Here is a 19,028-nt window from a genome sequence, read left to right on the forward strand (position 1 = left end):
GAAGAAGCAGTAAAGGAAATGTGTTTGAATTCAATTATGCAGAAATAAAATCAAAGAGATTTTGAATGGAGATTGAGACAGAATTTCCTCAATTCTTCACACCCAAAACTCAAAACAAGAAAAGTAAAAGTGCCCAAGCAAGAACGAGGAAGAAGAGAGATCAATTCTCCTCCCCAATTCTCTGAAATCTCAGTGAAGTCACCAAGAGAAGTTGCAAAATTCCAAGTTCCCAAGAAAGTGCCCAATTCAAAAGTCAAGAAAAGGTGAAAAGTAAAAATGAAAGTAAAGGTCAAGGTGAAAGTAAAAGTAAAAAAAAAGGTCCTAATTACATCAAACTAACTCCTATTTATACACTTTCTATTCTTGGATCTTGGGATTTGGATGGGCTTTTGATTTGGTGAAGAAATGAATTAAATTGGATTTTTAATTCAATTTTTGGCCCATGAACAATAGCTTCCAGGAGGCTGCCCTGCCCTTGTGGAGGGCAGGGCAGGATTTGGTGCTTGGTGCGTGCTGGGTGCGGGCGAGGTGCAGGCTTGGTGCACAGGATGCTGCCCTGCCCTCGCGGAGGGCAGGGCAGAAAAAGTTGGTGTGCCAGATTTGTTGCCTTGGTGCGCTGCTGGTGCTGCCAAATGATGCTGTGGTGCGCCAGAATTGTGCCTTGGTGCGCCAGATTCATGCCACAACAAAATGTTGCCCTGCCCTCGCAGAGGGCAGGGCAGTGTTTCCACTTTGACATCCCGAGTTCGAAACTTGGATGCTACACACGCTACCCATTTTCCTTGGCTTTCTTGGTACCAAAGTGAGGCTTAATTCCTTGCTTCCTCATGGTCCCGTGTTCAACTCTTGTGGCAAGCATTGTAGGCATTTTCCTTTGATTTTCTTCCCTTGGTGAGCCCGATACTGCCCTTGTGGAGGGCAGGGCAAGGTTTTGTTCTTCTTGATTCCAAGGCACAAATTTGTGCTCTGTCCTTGTAGTGGGCAGGGCAGAGTTGCCTTTCATGCTTTGTTCCCTTATGTTGCCCTCCTAGAGGGCAGTGTGCCCTTGTGGAGGGCAATGCTTGCCTTCCTCATTTTGTGCGCCACACTTCTTCTCTCTTTGACCACATTTTCTTCTCCTTGGGCCACACTTCCTTAGGCCACGCTTTTCCTTTTTTCTTCTTTTCTTCACCTACAATAAACCAAAACAACCACTCCAAGTATCACTAAATTCACAAGGTTTATAAATCAATTAAAAATCAATTAAATTTAGCTTAAACCTTATGAGTTTACATTAATTTCATGGTGGTTGTTTGATTTAAAGAAGTTATGCATTTTCACTCCAAATCAATTACTTAGGATGCAAGAAAGTGCATAAATGCTAACAAAACAAGTAAAATTAGCTTGAAAAATGGGTATATGATGACTTGTCATCACAACACCAAACTTAAATCTTGCTTGTCCCCAAGCAAGCATCAAAACTAAGAGAAATCGAAATGAACAAGAAAAGAACACATATCCTTATTAGGCATATAGTAGAACTTGATTTTTGGGGTCTTTATGCAGACAATGATAACTCAAGTTATTGTTTGCTGTTACATAATATACATTTTTCATCAAAGGCTTGCTAAACTTGCTGTTATAAGACTTGCTCTTTAACCACTCCCTTGCTAACTTTTCTTTTTTATAATGCTTAACAAGCTTATTCTTTTGGAGGTTTGGTGTCAAATGTTGCAGTAATAGCCTTTGGCTTTATTTGTTTCTTTCTTTTACTCAACATCTTTCCACCACAGACACATGGCTCACTAATTCTTCCTAGGATCATTGATGCCCAGCATCTCTTTGGATAACTAAATGTTTTGTATCTAAGTTGCTCTTTATTGTGGACTTTCAACTGGCCATCCCAAATCAGTTGATCTAAGTGACCGGGTTTTAAAATACCCCTTAGAATTTACTCATCCAAGCATATCTTAGTACAAGAACACCACAGGCATATGTCCTAGGGTCCAAGCTATTGGTGTCCAACCTTTATTTTTTTATTTTCTTGCCACTTTGGCTTTTTCTTCTCCCTTTTCTTTCTGTTTTTGTTCTCAAGGGCTTTTTATTTATTGATAAGGATCTTTATAACAGCAAGCTAACTCACACTTGAATGAGAATGATATAATGCAACAATTATTTCATGAGTTATGCATTTAATCAAACATATATACCACCATTAACTTCCATTCTACTTATGCAACATTGGATATTTCACTTTTCAATTCAAACCAAATCTCTTTTATTCAAGCATATGGGAAACAAAACAAAATTAAAGCTAAGTGATGAATGACAAGCATTATGCACATCATTTCTCTAGCTACTTATTGAATAACAGAAAGTACAAGAAAATGAAATAAAAAGAAATAAACAGTGGAGGCATATCATGTTTCAGACATGCTTCTCCTTATTAGAAGAGTTAAAGAAGGGGAATGAAAGAACTTTGCCACCTTCTATTGGTCGTGGCTGTTGCTTGATTCTCCCTTTTTCTTCTTTCTCTTCCCTAGCTTGGAATAATCTCGGATCTCTTCACCAGGACATCTTCTACCCCAGACAGAATCTAAGAGTCCTGAGAGCCCAACATCTTCCAATCTTTTAAAGGTTGCCTCAGTATAGTGACGAGACCTTGCTTGTTGCTTGGCTTCAAATTCAGGGCATTGCTCAAATGGCTTGATCTGAGGATTGAGTGTTGGCAAATTATGGGTCAAGTACTCCAACCTTGCTTGCATGTTTTCATCATTCTCCACTCTTTGTGCATATCTCACTTCTCCCATGGTGTGATGAATATTCTTCCATTGATACAAGTTGTGACTGTATTCCCCTGCTTTAGCTTGACTAAAATACAGCTTATCATATGATTCCTTGAATTCTTTGTATTGCTCTTTTTGTCCTTCAAGAATCTGTGCTTGAAATTCTTGCTGCTGAGTCATCATTTGTTGTTGCCATCTCTCTTGCTTCTCCTCCATTTGACGCTGCCAAGCTTCTCTCTCCTCTTTATCTTTCAGATATTGCTCCCTAAACTCTGGATGGGGCTCTGGATATTTCTCTTGGCGCCCCTGATTATGCTCTTGTTGAGTCTGCATGAGTTGTTGAGATAGCTCTTCTATTGCTCTGTGTAGCTGGCTCATGTCTATGGCATCATGAGCTTGATTTTGTCCTTCCTCTCTTTGTGATCTCCTTTGCCTGGGAGCTACCACCCCTTCTGGATCATCTTCTTCATTTATTCCTTCCATACTCTTCTTAGTGATCCCTTTTCCCTTTTTCACTTTTTCTGTGTCCTCATCTTCAATGATTACTCCAGCTTTGTCACATAGCCTGAGGATGGTACTTGGATGTCCAAGACCCTTTGATTTGCTTGTGCTATTGGCCATCTCTTGAATACTGTCGGCTATGAGTTGTGCGAGGTTGATCTCACCTCCATGCAAGATGCAGTATGTCAAGAGTGCTCGTTTGATTGTGACCCAAGAAGCGTTTCCAGTAGGAAGGATAGATCTCCTCACTATTTCATACCATCCCTTAGCCACAGGAGTGAGATTTATCCTCCTCAAGTGACTTGGGACTCCCTTTGAATCTCTTTCCCAATCTGTATTCTCCACACATAACCCCTGCAAGATCTCATCAGGATTGTTTTCCATCTGCAATCTGGTTTCATAACTGGGCTCTGCATAAGTTATGGTTCTCAACTTGAGGGCCCTTGTGATGGCAGCTGGACTAAAACTCACTTCAACTCCTCTGACATAACTTGTGTAAGGAGCACTATCTTTGTTTTCTTTTACAGCATTTGCATAGAACTCCCTGATCATAACTGCACTGATGTCAACAAGAGGAGCACATAAAAGTTCCCACCTTCTTTCTTTAGTGATTTGCCTCATGATGGGATATTCCCCATCTCTCAACTCAAGGCCTTTCTCATAAATGACATTCTTTGTCTCCATGAACCTATGATATCTCCCTTTATGGAATTGGGATCTAAATTTGGTTGCATCAAATGATGGAGGTTCGGCTACCATAGGTTCCTTTCCCGGCCTTCTTTTTGAACTTGAGGAGGCCATTTGGATTTGAGGTAAGAAGAAAGAAAAAGTGAGAATAGAAGAAGTATGTGTTGTGTTTGGGATGAGTTTTGGTTCGGTTTTGTTGTGTGAGATAAGGTAATTATGTTGGTTTTGGGAGTAGAAGAGATTATGGCTTTCATATGAAAGTGGCTTGAATGAGTGTGTAGACCGTGTTGGTGCCAACGGCTATTTATAGGTGGATTCTTCAAGCTTTCCAATAAAACCATAATGAGTGAGAGAGGGACTCGTTGGTGCTCATGAAGGGTTGAGATTGAGTTGTTCATCTAAGGGATTCATGAAATGGATGGTCTGCATGTATTGTTGAGGCTTTGACGAGGATCCTCCTCCCATTGGCTGCATGCATTTAGGTGTTCAATGATGCATGCATGCAAATTCTGTTTCCCCATGAACACGTTCTTTTAGGCACATGTGACCATCCTCTCATAGCTGATCCTAGCCGTGGCCCCTCCTTGAGTTCGTTTCAATCTTTTTCTCCTGCATGAACCAAAACAACTAGCCTTAGAACATTAATGTAATCGTTGGCAATTGATTTGTACTAAAGGAAAAGAATTGTTTTGTTTTGTTTATTATTAAATTTTTTTTGTCAATTGTGTCCCTTAATTAAAGATGCTAAAAGTTGGTGAACACCAAACTTATCTTTTATTGAGGGGACGGCTTAGCAATGCAAGCCATTCTTCACAATTGATGTAATTTTCAAAAAAAAAAAAATTTGATGCATGATTCCTTTCTGTATGGTTTTGATTCCATGATTGGGAAATGATCTTCTGAACATTGTTATACATGCAGACACCAAACTTAGTGTTTGGTCATATGCTCCATCAAAAGAATTACGCATATGTTCTAAGAATAGCTCCCTTTCTTTTTGAAAAGCAAAAATTAAGTGTGCCTTAAGGGACACCAAACTTAGAAGTCTGACTTATGCTCTAAAATGAAATATGCATTTATCAAATATGAAAGTTCAAAATCATACTCAGGAAATCATAGCTTATTAAAGAGAAGACAGAAATCTTAAATCATGGGTTGCCTCCCATGAAGCGCTCTTTTATTGTCACTAGCTTGACATTGGACTCCCTTTAGGGTGGTTGATGTTGGTGATGTCTCAACTTGTCACCTCTCACTGTAAGCTTTCTCTGTGTGCCTTGATGCTCAATTTCAATGTGCTCAAGAGAAAGTACTTGGTTGACAGTGTAATAATCTTTTGTTCCCAGTTATTGATACACTAGTTGCACCTTATCACCTTTGGCATATCCTTCAGTTGGGATTTTCTTATTCTTCCACCCCTTGTAGGCCTTTTTCTTGTTTTTCTTCTTTTTCTTCCTTGTTGATATGCTTCCTTTGACAGTGACTTGAGTTGTGATACCTTCCTTTTTGTTTATCATCCCAGCTTCTTTTTGAATTCCCTTTTCTTCTTGTACAAGCTCAATCTCTATTGTTTTGTCGGTTGCTTGCCTTGGAAGGAAGTCACCACTTGTCTTGCTTGGTTCTTCATTCCTTTGTAATTCTGGAAAGACTTTCAAGGTGATGCTTTCCTCATGCATCCTGAGGGTTAGCTCTCCCTGTTCTATATCCACAATGGCTCTAGCAGTGGCCAAAAATGGTCGACCAAGTATTATTGAGTCATTTCCATTTTCTGAAGAATCCAGGATCACAAAATCTGCCGGATAGATGAACTTGTCAACCTTAACTAAAAGGTTCTCAATCAGCCCTTTAGGATATACGACTGATTGGTCTACCAACTCCAAGGATATCTGTATTGGTTTCACCTCCTCTATGCCAAGCTTTTTCACTAAAGAAGATGGGATTAGATTTATGCTTGCTCCTAAGTCACACATCCCCTTGTTGATGAATAGGCTTCCAATAATGCAGGGTAGGAAGAAACCTCCAGGATCTTCAAGCTTGGGAGGGAGTCCCTTTTTGATGAGTGCACTACATTCTTCACTAAGCATTACAGTCTCCTTCTCATTCCAACTTCTCTTCTTGTTGATGAGCTTCTTTAAGAACTTGGCATACAGAGGCATTTGCTCTAATGCCTCAGCCAACGGTATGTTGATTTCCAGCTTCTTGAAAGTCTCAAGAAATTTGTGGAAGTGCTGATCCTTTGTCTCTTTGTGGAATCTTTGTGGATAAGGTATTGGGGGTGTCAAGCTTTTCTCCCCTTGAAGTTGTCTTGGAATTGGCTCTTCCATGATCTGCTTTCCCTTTTTCAGACTTTGTGGTTAGTTGTTTTCTTCTGTGAGTTCTTCTGGGACATTCTTAGTTGTCATGTCCTTGTTGATGGCTTCAGCATTCTTTGTTGGCTCATTGTCATTCTCCATAAGTTTCTTGGTTGCTCCTTGGTTACCATCCACTAACATCTTTCCACTTCTTAGTTGCACGACCTTGCATTCTTCCTTTGGGTTAGGAATGGTGTCACTTGGTAGTGAGCTTGATGGTTTTTCAACAGAAATTTGTTTGGAGATTTGACCAATCTGCCTCTCTAGGTTCTTCATGGAAGCTTCTTGGTTCTTTGTTGTCAATTCTTGGTTCTTCATCATTTTCTCCATGAGCAGCTCTAGATTAGTGATCCTCTGAGATTCTTGTGAGATAGGTTGGTTTTGGAGTGTTGATGGATGATGGTAAGTGCTTTGGTTAGTTGGGTGGTTATTGGGTAGGTGATAGTTAGAATTGGGGTAGTTATTTTATGGTTTTCTGTATGTGTTTTGGTTAGTGTTTGGCTGGGGGTTGTAGTTTGTGTTTTTCCAATTGTTCTGACTTGAGTTTCTTTGCCATGGTTGTTGGTTTTGATTGTGGTTGTCTCCCCATCTGAGGTTGGGATGGTTCTTCCAAGATGGATTGTAAGTATCACCATAAACTTCATTTGTTCCAGGATTTTGGTTGTGCATGTATTGGACTTGCTCTTGCTGTTGCTCCTCTTAGGTCTCTTCACTTTGCACCCATGTGGTTAATGGTTGGCTTGTGGTGCTCACTGCTGCCACTTGCAGGCCATCAATTCTTTTGGCCATTTGCTCAAACTGTTGTTGAATCTGCTGCTGCATCATCTTGTTCTGAGCTAGAATTGAATCCACTCCTTCTAACTCCATTACTCCTCTTTTCTGTGATGGTTGGCGTTGTCTTTGATGAGCAAAGAAATATTGGTTGTTGGCCACCATATCAATGAGGTTTTGAGCTTCCTCTGTGGTTTTCATGAGTTGTAATGAGCCTCCAGCTGAGTGATCAAGTGCTTCTTGAGCCTTTAGAGTAAGTCCTTCATAGAAGTTCTGCAACTTATCCCACTCAGTAAACATCTCTGGTGGACATTTTCTCAATAGAGCTTTATATCTTTCCCATGCTTCATATAAATTCTCAGCCTCCATTTGAGTGAATGTCTGCACCTCAGTCTTCAATCTTATGATTCTTTGAGGGGGTAAAATTTGGCAAGAAACTTGCTCACCAAATCATCCCAAGTGTTGATGCTTTCCATTGGGAACGTTTCTAGCCATTGAGTGGCTTTGTCTCTGAGAGAAAATGGAAAGAGCAACAACTTGTAACTGTCAGGAGGCACACCATTGGTTTTAACAGTGTCACAAATCCTCAAGAAGGTGGATAAGTGTTGATTTGGGTCCTCCAATGGTCCTCCTCCAAAAGAACAGTTGTTTTGAACCAGAGTGATGAGTTGTGGCTTTAGTTCAAAGTTGTTTGCATTGACATTGGGGGGAAGAATGCTACTCCCACAGTGTCTAGCATTTGCAAATGTATAGGAAGCCAGTACTCTTCTTTGTTGTTGATTATTATTGGCTCCTCCTTCTGGTTGATTGAGATTTGATGGATCTCCTTCCATTTCTTGGAATTCCTCCTCAGATTCTTCCTCTCCAATAATGTTCTTTCCTCTTTCAGCTCTTCTTATTCTTCGAAGAGTTCTTTGGTCAATTTCAGAGAGGATAGGGGAAGATCTTCCTGTACCTGACATACAAACACACAACAATAAACACACAGATCCAGAAAATCAATAAAATTGCTTGGATGGTAAAGGGGGATGGGAAAATTGCAGTAAATTAAAGAGCAGGAAAGTAAACTTGCAGAATCTTAAAGAACAAGAAAGTAAATGACTGAAACTTAAAGTGCAAGAAATGTAAATTGCAGTAACTTAAATTGCAAGGAATATAAATTGCTTGAATGTAAAAGGGATTTGAGGACAGGGATTTCAGAATTTAAACAATAATTGAATTGCAACAATCAATAGAACAGAAATTGAATTAGAAGCAATTAGAATTCAAACAGAAGGAAATTAAATGCAGCAAAGGTTCACAGAAGAACCAAAAGTAAATTGAGACCTCAGGACTCCAGAGACTAGGTAGCTAAGCCTAGATCTCAATTGCCTTCCCAGATCTAAGATCACAAAGCAATTAACAAGAAATTGCAGAAGAAGCAGTAAAGGAAATGTGTTTGAATTCAATTATGCAGAAATGAAATCAAAGAGATTTTGAATGGAGATTGAGACAGAATTTCCTCAATTCTTCACACCTAAAACTCAAAACAAGAAAAGTAAAAGTGCCCAAGCAAGAACGAGGAAGAAGAGAGATCAATTCTCCTCCCCAATTCTCTGAAATCTCAGTGAAGTCACCAAGAGAAGTTGCAAAATTCCAAGTTCCCAAGAAAGTGCCCAATTCAAAAGTCAAGAAAAGGTGAAAAGTAAAAATGAAAGTAAAGGTCAAGGTGAAAGTAAAAGTAAAAAAAAAAGGTCCTAATTACATCAAACTAACTCCTATTTATACACTTTCTATTCTTGGATCTTGGGATTTGGATGGGCTTTTGATTTGGTGAAGAAATGAATTAAATTGGATTTTTAATTCAATTTTTGGCCCATGAACAATAGCTTCCAGGAGGCTGCCCTGCCCTTGTGGAGGGCAGGGCAGGATTTGGTGCTTGGTGCGTGCTGGGTGCGGGCGAGGTGCAGGCTTGGTGCGCAGGATGCTGCCCTGCCCTCGCGGAGGGCAGGGCAGAAAAAGTTGGTGCGCCAGATTTGTTGCCTTGGTGCGCTGCTGGTGCTGCCAAATGATGCTGTGGTGCGCCAGAATTGTGCCTTGGTGCGCCAGATTCATGCCACAACAACATGTTGCCCTGCCCTCGCAGAGGGCAGGGCAGTGTTTCCACTTTGACATCCCGAGTTCGAAACTTGGATGCTACACACGCTACCCATTTTCCTTGGCTTTCTTGGTACCAAAGTGAGGCTTAATTCCTTGCTTCCTCATGGTCCCGTGTTCAACTCTTGTGGCAAGCATTGTAGGCATTTTCCTTTGATTTTCTTCCCTTGGTGAGCCTGATACTGCCCTTGTGGAGGGCAGGGCAAGGTTTTGTTCTTCTTGATTCCAAGGCACAAATTTGTGCTCTGTCCTTGTAGTGGGCAGGGCAGAGTTGCCTTTCATGCTTTGTTCCCTTATGTTGCCCTCCTAGAGGGCAGTGTGCCCTTGTGGAGGGCAATGCTTGCCTTCCTCATTTTGTGTGCCACACTTCTTCTCTCTTTGACCATATTTTCTTCTCCTTGGGCCACACTTCCTTAGGCCACGCTTTTCCTTTTTTCTTCTTTTCTTCACCTACAATAAACCAAAACAACCACTCCAAGTATCACTAAATTCACAAGGTTTATAAATCAATTAAAAATCAATTAAATTTAGCTTAAACCTTATGAGTTAACATTAATTTCATGGTGGTTGTTTGATTTAAAGAAGTTATGCATTTTCACTCCAAATCAATTATTTAGGATGCAAGAAAGTGCATAAATGCTAACAAAACAAGTAAAATTAGCTTGAAAAATGGGTATATGATGACTTGTCATCACAACAAGGGAGGAGGCTTAAGCAGTGAATTCTGCGTGCAAGTACCTCCTTCTCCAGAGAATGGTCAAGGTTTGAAAACCTTGAATACCACATAGTCCTCATGCATCCTCAGAACCAGTTCACCTCTCTCAACATCTATCAGAGCTCTTCCAGTGCACAGAAATGGTCTTCCTAGGATGATGGAGTCATTTTCATCCTCTCCCAAGTCAAGGATCACAACATCTGTAGGGTGGAAGAGTTCTTCAACCTTGACCAGTACATTTTCTACTATTCCACATGCCTGTTTCAGAGATTTATCCGCCATCTACAGTGCTATCCTTGTTGCTTGTACCTTTGGGATTTGAAGCTTTTTTGTTACAAACAATGGCGTCAGATTGATACTTGAGCCAAGATCATACAGGGCTTTGTCAAATGTGATATTTCCAATAGTACATGGAATTTCAAAGCTCCCTAAGTCTGGCATCTTCCTTGGCAACTTACTTTGAATTAGTGCACTGCACTCCTTAGTCAGAACTGCTATTTCATCTCCCTTTAAGTCCTTCTTTTCAGAGAGTAAGCCTTTCATGAGTGCAGCATAGAGAGGCCTTTGTTCCAGAACCTCAGCAAAAGGAATATTGATTTGCAGATTCTTAAAGACTTCCAAGAACTGTAAGTAATGCTCGTCCTTGGTCTCCTTTTGGGGCTTCTGGTCATGTACTTTGATGCTCTCAACTGCTTCTGGCATTTTTGTTTGCTCTGATCCTTCAGCAACTTGTACTTCCTTCTTTGGCACGGATTCAGTATCCACTATGATGGCCTTGCACTCTTCTCTTGGGGTAGGCACTGTGTCACTGGGAAGAGTGAGGGGTCTCTAAAGTTTTTGAGGATATGGCAAATTGACTTTGTACTTTGGGACCTTGGGTAATGAAGGATGTGTATCAAGAGTGATCAGAAAGGGGTCGTTAGGGTGCCTTGAGGGGGCATCTTCGAGTCTTCTAGGGTGTTCAGCGCCCTCCTTGGCTCCCTTGATGGGCATTCAACTCCCTCCCTGCCACTTTCTATCTCTGTAATTTTTTGTTTTGCTGTCTTTTTTTCACCCAATTCCTCACTCTTCTTAGGTTGAGTGGTCAACGTCTTGCCGCTCCTTAATCGAAATGGCTGACATTCCTCTCTGTACTCGGGGGCCATATTACTAGGTGGGGTTTGTTCAGGTGTTCGCTGGTCTTTCTAGTTAAATTGCATCTCCAGGTTCCTGAGGGAGGCTTGGGTTTCCTGCATAAAGCTTTGTTGGCTCTTTGCAAGTTCTGCAACAATAGATGTTAGGTCAGGGGTACTCTGAGGTTGTAGAGGCTGAGAAGGAAAGTTGTTGACTGGATTCTTATTAAAATCACCCTGAGAGTTTTTGGCATAATTCGGTTGTTGTCTCTGTAGTTATGCTCTCCACCCAAACCTTGAGTGATTCCTCCACCCTTGATTAGAAGTTTGAAAATAAGGAGTATCATAGGGGTTTCTGGAGGAATTTCTCATGTAATTGACCTGCTCAGGTATCCACTAGCCATAGTTGTAAGGCTCACCTTGAGGAAAGCCACCACTCATATCATAGGGAACATTTGGAGGAGCACTATGAAATTTGACAACTGAGCTCTGTACGCTACCCAAGTGTTGAGTGAGAAGGCTCATCTGTTGAGATATAAGCTTGTTCTCAGCAAGAAGTGCATCTACAATATACACCTTCATGACTCCTTCTTGTTTCTGCTCACACACAAACAGAGAACACAGAAAACTGGAAATCACTATGTCAGAGTGTAGAGAATTTCCAACGACGTATTCTATGTAAAAAGGAAATAAGAGAAAACAAAGCAAGCTATTAAATAAACAAATTCAAAAACAACAAGAAAAATAAACTGAAATTTTGAAAACTAAGAGGTCAAGAAATTAAAAATTTTGAAAATAAAAGGAAGGACACTAAAGGGACACCAAACTTAAAATAAAAAATAAAGGAAAGATAAACAAAATTTAATTCAAAAATGAAAGGAAAATAAAGAAGAAAAACTAAGAAAAATACCTAATCTAAGCAACCAAACAACTAGTAGTTGTCAATCACAAATAATCCCCAACAACGGGGCCAAAAACTTGATGTGCGATTTAGGATTTCGCACAACTTAACCGGCAAGTGCACCGGGTCATTTATGATGGCCAAAAGTGGGTTCCAAATTTCACAAAATAGAATTTCTCCGTTGCAAGTGTAGTCCAAACTAACAATTGACCAACATCAAAGTTTAATTTAAAGAATTGTCACAATTCAAATCAAATAACCAAGAGTATTTAAACTCCCGGGTCATTCTCCCTAGAAATTACAATGAAGTGCTCAATTATTGGCTATGAGGGAATGGAGGTTGATAGCAAGAGGCAAGTAATGTAAATAGCAAGAAAGTAAATAAGCAAATAATAACTAAATATCAAAAGTAATCAACTAAAGGCAATTAATTAAAAGAAAGGGAAATTCAAGCGCTAGAAACCTCTTGGCAAGGATTGAGAGTTAAGGTTACCTATCATAGCAATTGAACACAAACATATGATGATTATGAAGAGTTAATCCTACTTAGTCAACCCTAACATCGAGGATAAGTCAAATAGGTATAATTGATCTCAATCCGTAAGTCCTAATCAACTCACTAATTAACTTAGTGAAAGACTAGCGTTAGTGGAAACCAAACCAACTAACCACTCTAATATATCAATCAAGAATGGATATCAATGACTCAAGGTCACCTAAGTTCTCAATTCCAAGCCAAGAGTGGGGAAACACTACACTAAAACTAAGCCAAGCATTTTATCAAACACTTGGTGTGCATGAAAATAAAATCACATTAAATTGCAATAATAATAAATTCTAAAGCTACCAAAAGCAATAAAATAATAATAACAACTCAATTAAATAACAATAAACATAAAAAACTAAAATTGCATTAATAGAAATTCAAATTTACAAGAGTTCATCAACAATAAATGACCAAATGAAGGAAATGACAAGTAAAAATAAAGGAAGTAAGATGCTAGAACAAGAAATAGTAAAGAAACTAAATCAAGACAAGAATTAAAGCATTAATAACTAATCTACCCTAAATTCTAGAGAGAAGAGAGATATTCTCTCCCTAGAAATGACCTAGAACATGTCTAAAACTAAACCTAATTTCTCTCCCTTTGTTTCCTCTTGAATTAGGGTTGAAATAGCTTCAAAAATGAGTTGGATTGGGTTCTAGAGGCCCAAAAATTGCTGCCAGAATTTTGCATTTAAAGAGGTCATGTGCTGTGACTTGTGCGTACGCACCGATTTGTGCATAAGCACACTTGCTGATTCTCACTTGTGCAACGCACACAGCATTGTGTGTACGCATGACTGCATGAATTTTTACCTGTGCGTACGCACACATCGTTGTGCATATGCACACTTGTTGAAAAGCTCCAAACTCTATTTCTTCATAAATTCTCCACTTTTTCATGCTTTTTTCTCAATTCTTCAATCCACATTAGCCTTGTAAGCCTGAAATCACTCAACAAGCACATCAAGGCATCAAATGGAATTAAAATGAATAAAATTTAGTAGATTAAGGGTCTAAAAGGCATGTTTTCATTCTTAAGCACTGATGAGGGGATATTTTATACGCTTTTTGGGGGTAATTTCATGTAGATTTTAGCATGTTTTAATTAATTTTTTTATAGAATTTTATTAGTTTTCAAGCAAAAATCATATTTCTGGACTTTACTATGAGTTTGTATGTTTTTTTATGATTTCAGGTATTTTCTGGCTGAAATTGAGGGAGCTTAGCAAAAATCTGATTTAGGCTGAAAAAGGACTGCTGCTGCTGTTGAATTCTGACCTCCCAGCACTCGGAATGGATTTTTTGGAGCTACAGAAGTCCAATTGGCTCGCTCTCAATTGGGTTGGAAAGTAGACATCCAGGGCTTTCCAGAAATATATAATAGTCTATACTTTGTGCGAAGATAGACGACGTAAACTGGCGTTCAATGCCAGTTTCATGTTGCAATCTGGCGTTCAGCGCCAGAAACACGTCACGAACCAGAGTTGAACGTCAAAAACATGTTACAACTTGGTGTTCAACTCCAGAAACAGCCCAAGCATGTGAGAAGCTTAAGTCTCAGCCCCAGCACATACCAAGTGGGCCCCAGAAGTGGATTTCTGCACTATCCATCTTAGTTTACTCATTTTCTGTAAACCTAGGTTACTAGTTTAGTATTTAAACAACTTTTAGAGACTTATTTTGGCTCTCATGACATTTTTTAGATCTGAATTTTATACTCTTTGACGGCATGAGTCTCTGAACTCCATTGTTGGGGGTGAGGAGCTCTGCAGCGTCTCGATGAATTAATGCAATTATCTCTGTTTTCCATTCAAACACGCTTGTTCTTATCTAAGATGTTCATTCGCGCTTCACCATGAAGAAGGTGATGATCCATGACACTCATCACCTTCCTCAATCCATGAACGTGTGCCTGACAACCACCTCCGTTTTACATTAGATTGAATGAGTATCTCTTAGATTCCTTAATCAGAATCTTCGTGGTATAAGCTAGAATTGATGGCGGCATTCATGAGAATCCAGAAAGTCTAAACCTTGTATGTGGTATTCCGAGTAGGATTCAAGGATTGAATGGCTATGACGAGCTTCAAACTCGCGATTATTGGGCGTAGTGACAGATGCAAAAGAATCAATGGATTCTATTCCTACATGATCGAGAACCAACAGATGATTAGCCGTGCTGTGACAGAGCATTTGGACCATTTTCACTGAGAGGATGGGAAGTAGCCATTGACAACAGTGACACCCTACATACAGCTTGCTGATGAGCGGATAATTTATACGCTTTTTGGCATTGTTTTCATATAGTTTTTAGTAAGTTTGAGCTACTTTTAGGGATGTTTTCCTTAGTTTTTATGTTAAATTCACATTTTTGGACTTTACTATGAGTTTGTGTGTTTTTCTGTGATTTCAGGTAAATTCTGACTGAAATTGAGGGATTTGAGCAAAACTCTGAAGAAGGCTGACAAAAGGACTGCTGATGCTGTTGGAATCTGACCTCCCTGCACTCGAAATGAATTTTCTGGAGCTACAGAACTTTAAATGGCGCGCTCTCAACGGCGTTGGAAAGTAGACATCCAGGGCTTTCCAGCAATATATAATAGTCTATACTTTATTCGAAGAATGACGACGCAACTTGGCGTTGAACGCCAAGTACACGCTCCATTCTGGAGTTAAACGCCAGAAAAACGTCATGATCCGGAGTTGAACGCCCAAAACACGTCATAACTCAAAGTTCAACTCCAAGAGAAGCCTCAGCTCGTGGATTAATCAAGCTCAGCCCAAGCATACACCAAGTGGGCCCCGGAAGTGGATTTATGCATCAATTACTTACTCATGTAAACCCTAGTAGCTAGTCTAGTATATATAGGACATTTATCTATTGTATTAGACATCTTTTGACCACTTTAACTCTTCTAATCATTCGGTCACTTGATCAAGGAGAGGGCTTGCCATTCGGCCATGCCTGAACCTCTTTTGCTTATGTATTTTCAACGGTGGAGTTTCTACACACCATAGATTAAGGGTGTGGAGCTCTGCTGTACCTCAAGTATTAATGAAGTTCTATTTTCTTTTATTCAAATCTCTCTTATTCTTATTCTAAGATATTCATTCGTACCCAAGAACATGATGAATGTAATGATTAAATAACCATCATTCTCATTCTCACTTATGAACGCGTGTGATTGACAACCACTTCCGTTCTACATGCAATAGAGCTTGAATGTGTATCTCTTAGATTCCCCAACAGAATCTTCGTGGTATAAGCTAGATAGATGGCGGCATTTATGAGGATCCGGAAAGTCCAACCTTGTCTGTGGTGTTCCGAGTAGGATCCTGGGAATCCGGAAAGTCTAACCTTGTCTGTGGTATTCCGAGTAGGATTCCGGTAATGAATGACTGTGACGTGCTTCAAACTTGCAAGTGCTGGGCGTTAGTGACAGACGCAAAAGAATCAAGGGATTCTATTCCAGTAGGCGCGGGAACCAACCAGTGATTAGCCGTACTGTGACAGAGTGCGTGAGCATTAGTTTTCACTGCGAGGATGGGATGTAGCCATCAACCATGGGTGATGCCTCCAGACGATTAGCCGTGCGACTGACAACCGCATAGGATCATTTTCCCGAGAGGATGAAAGTAGCCACAGCTGATGGTGAACCCCTATACAAAGCTTGCCATGGAAAGGAGTAAGAAGGATTGAGTGGAAGCAATGGGAGAGCAGGCGTCCGTGAGCCATACAGCATCTCCATGCACTTATCTGAAATTCTCACCAATGAATCTGCATAAGTATTCTATCCCTTTTATTATTCCTTTTTATTTTATTATTTATTCCAATAATCATAATTACCCTTTAATCTGTCTAACTGAGATCTACAAGGTGACCATAGCTTGCTTCATACCAACAATCTCTGTGGATTCGACCCTTACTCACGTAAGGTTTATTACTTGGACGACCCAGTACACTTGCTGGTTAGTTGAACGGAGTTGTGAATTCAACCAGTGCCATAATTAGAACATTGATCACAAATGATACAAGAATTTTGATCACAATTTCGTCCACCAAGTTTTTGGCGCCGTTGCCGGGGATTGTTCGAGTATGGACCACTGACGGTTCATCTTGTTGCTCAGATTAGGTAATTTTCTTTTCAAAAATCTTTTTCAAAATTTTTCTTGTATTTTTCGTTTTTCCTCTCTTTATTTTCGAAAAAATTTATAAAAATACAAAAAAATTAGAAAATCATAAAAATAAAAAATATTTTGTGTTTCTTGTTTGAGTCTTGAGTTGATTTTTAAGTTTGGTGTCAATTGCATGCTTTAAAATTTTTCTTGCATTTTTTCGAAAATCCCATGCATTCATAGTGTTCTTCATGATCTTCAAGTTGTTCTTGATAAGTCTTCTTGTTTGATCTTGATGATTTCTTGTTTTGTGTCTTTTCTTGTTTTTCATGTGCATTTTTGCATTCATATTTTCCATGCATTAAAAATTTCTAAGTTTGGTGTCTTGCATATTTTCTTTGCATCAAAAATTTTTCAAAAATTTGTTCTTGATGTTCATCATGATCTTCAAAGTGTTCTTGGTGTTCATCTTGACATTCATAACATTCTTGCATGCATTCATTGTTTTGATCCAAAAATTTCATGCATAAAGTATTTTTGTTGTTTTTCTCTCTCATAAATTAAAAATTCAAAAATCAAAAATATATCTTTTCCTTATTTCCCTCCAAATTTTCGAAATTTTGGGTTGACTTGGTCAAAAATTTTCAAAATTAGTTATTTCTTACTAGTCAAGTCAAAATTTCAGTTTCAAAAATCTTATCTTTTTAAAATCTTTTTCAAAAATCATATCTTTTTCAATTTTTTTTATTTTCGAAAATTTCAAAAATATTTTTCAAATTATTTTCAAAATCTTTTTCTTATCTTTATATGTAATTTTCGAAAATTTACTAATAATTAATGTGATTGGTTCAAAAATTTGAAGTTTGTTACTTTCTTGTTAAGAAAGGTTCAATCTTTAAGTTCTAGATTCTTATCTTGTAATTTCTTGTTAGTGAAGTAAGTAATTTCAAAATTTTTAAATTAAATCTTTTTATCTTTTATTTTATCTTTTTCAAAAATTTTATCTTTTTCAAAATTTGATTTCAAAATATCTTATCTAAACTTACTATCTTCTTATCTTTTTCAATTTTGATTTCAAATCTTTTTCAATCAACTAACTAACTTTTTGTTTGTTTCTTATCTTTTTCAAAACCACCTAACTACTTCTCCCTCTTCTATTTTCAAAAATATCTCTCTCTTTTTCAAAAATTCTTTTTAATTAATTAATTGTTACATGTTTAATTTTAATTACATTTTATCTCTAATTTTCGAAAATTACTAACTCCTTTTTAAAAAAATTATTTTCGAATTCCCTCTTCTCTTTTCTTCTTCTATTTAATTATTTAATTACTAACACTTCTCTTCACCTCTCTTTCATCCAAAATCCGAATCTCCCTCTTCTTTCTTCTACCCCCTTCTTCTTTTTCTACTAACATAAAGGAATCTCTATACTGTGACATAGAGTATTCCTCTTCTTTTCTTGTTTTCTTCTCTTTCATATGAGCAGGAACAAGGATAAAGGCACTCTTGTTGAAATTGATCCAGAACCTGAAAGGACTCTGAAGAGAAAATTAAGAGAAGCTAAATTACAACAATCCAGAATTAACCTTTCAGAAATTTTCGAACAAGAGAAGGAGATGGCCGAAAATAATAATAATAATGCAAGGAGAATGCTTGGTGACTTCACAAAACCAACATCCAAGTTTGATGGAAGAAGCATCTCCATTCCTGCCGTTGGAGCCAATAACTTTGAGCTTAAGCCTCAACTAGTTGCTTTAATGCAACAAAACTGCAAGTTTTATGGACTTCCATCTGAAGATCCCTATCAGTTTTTAACTGAGTTCTTGCAGATCTGTGAGACTGTGAAGACGAATGGAGTTGATCCTGAAGTCTACAGGCTCATGCTTTTCCCTTTTGCTGTAAGAGACAGAGCTAGAGTATGGTTGGATTCACAACCCAAGGATAGCCTGGACTCATGGGATAAGCTTGTCACTGCATTCTTGGATAAATTCTTTCCTCCTCAAAAGCTGAGCAAGCTGAGAGTGGATGTTCAAACCTTCAAACAAAAAGATGGTGAATCCCTCTATGAAGCTTGGGAAAGATACAAGCAGCTGACCAAAAAATGTCCATCTGACATGTTTTCAGAATGGACCATATTAGATATATTCTATTATGGTCTCTCTGAATTTTCAAAAATGTCATTGGACCATTCTGCAGGTGGATCTATCCACCTGAAGAAAACGCCTGAAGAGGCTCAAGAACTCATTGACATGGTTGCAAACAACCAGTTTATGTACACCTCTGAAAGGAATTCCGTGAATAATGGGGTACCTCAGAAGAAAGGAGTTCTTGAAATTGATGCTCTGAATGCCATATTGGCTCAGAACAAAGTGTTGACTCAACAGGTCAACATGATCTCTCAAAATCTGAATGGATTGCAACATGCATCC

At 38.7% G+C, this 19,028-nt stretch overlaps 1 non-coding gene across 1 annotated transcript; it reads right to left on the reverse strand.

Annotated features, from left to right (window-relative positions):
* Nucleotides 1–18,611: 18,611 nt before the first annotated feature.
* Nucleotides 18,612–18,715, reverse strand: LOC130938329 (small nucleolar RNA R71). Its single transcript, XR_009069499.1, has one exon. It is a non-coding gene; the product is annotated as a small nucleolar RNA R71 (small nucleolar RNA).
* Between the last annotated feature and the right edge of the window lie 313 nt (nt 18,716–19,028).

The sequence above is a fragment of the Arachis stenosperma genome, chromosome 6 (genome assembly GCF_014773155.1).
Source record: "Arachis stenosperma cultivar V10309 chromosome 6, arast.V10309.gnm1.PFL2, whole genome shotgun sequence".
NCBI classification, from domain to species: domain Eukaryota; kingdom Viridiplantae; phylum Streptophyta; class Magnoliopsida; order Fabales; family Fabaceae; genus Arachis; species Arachis stenosperma.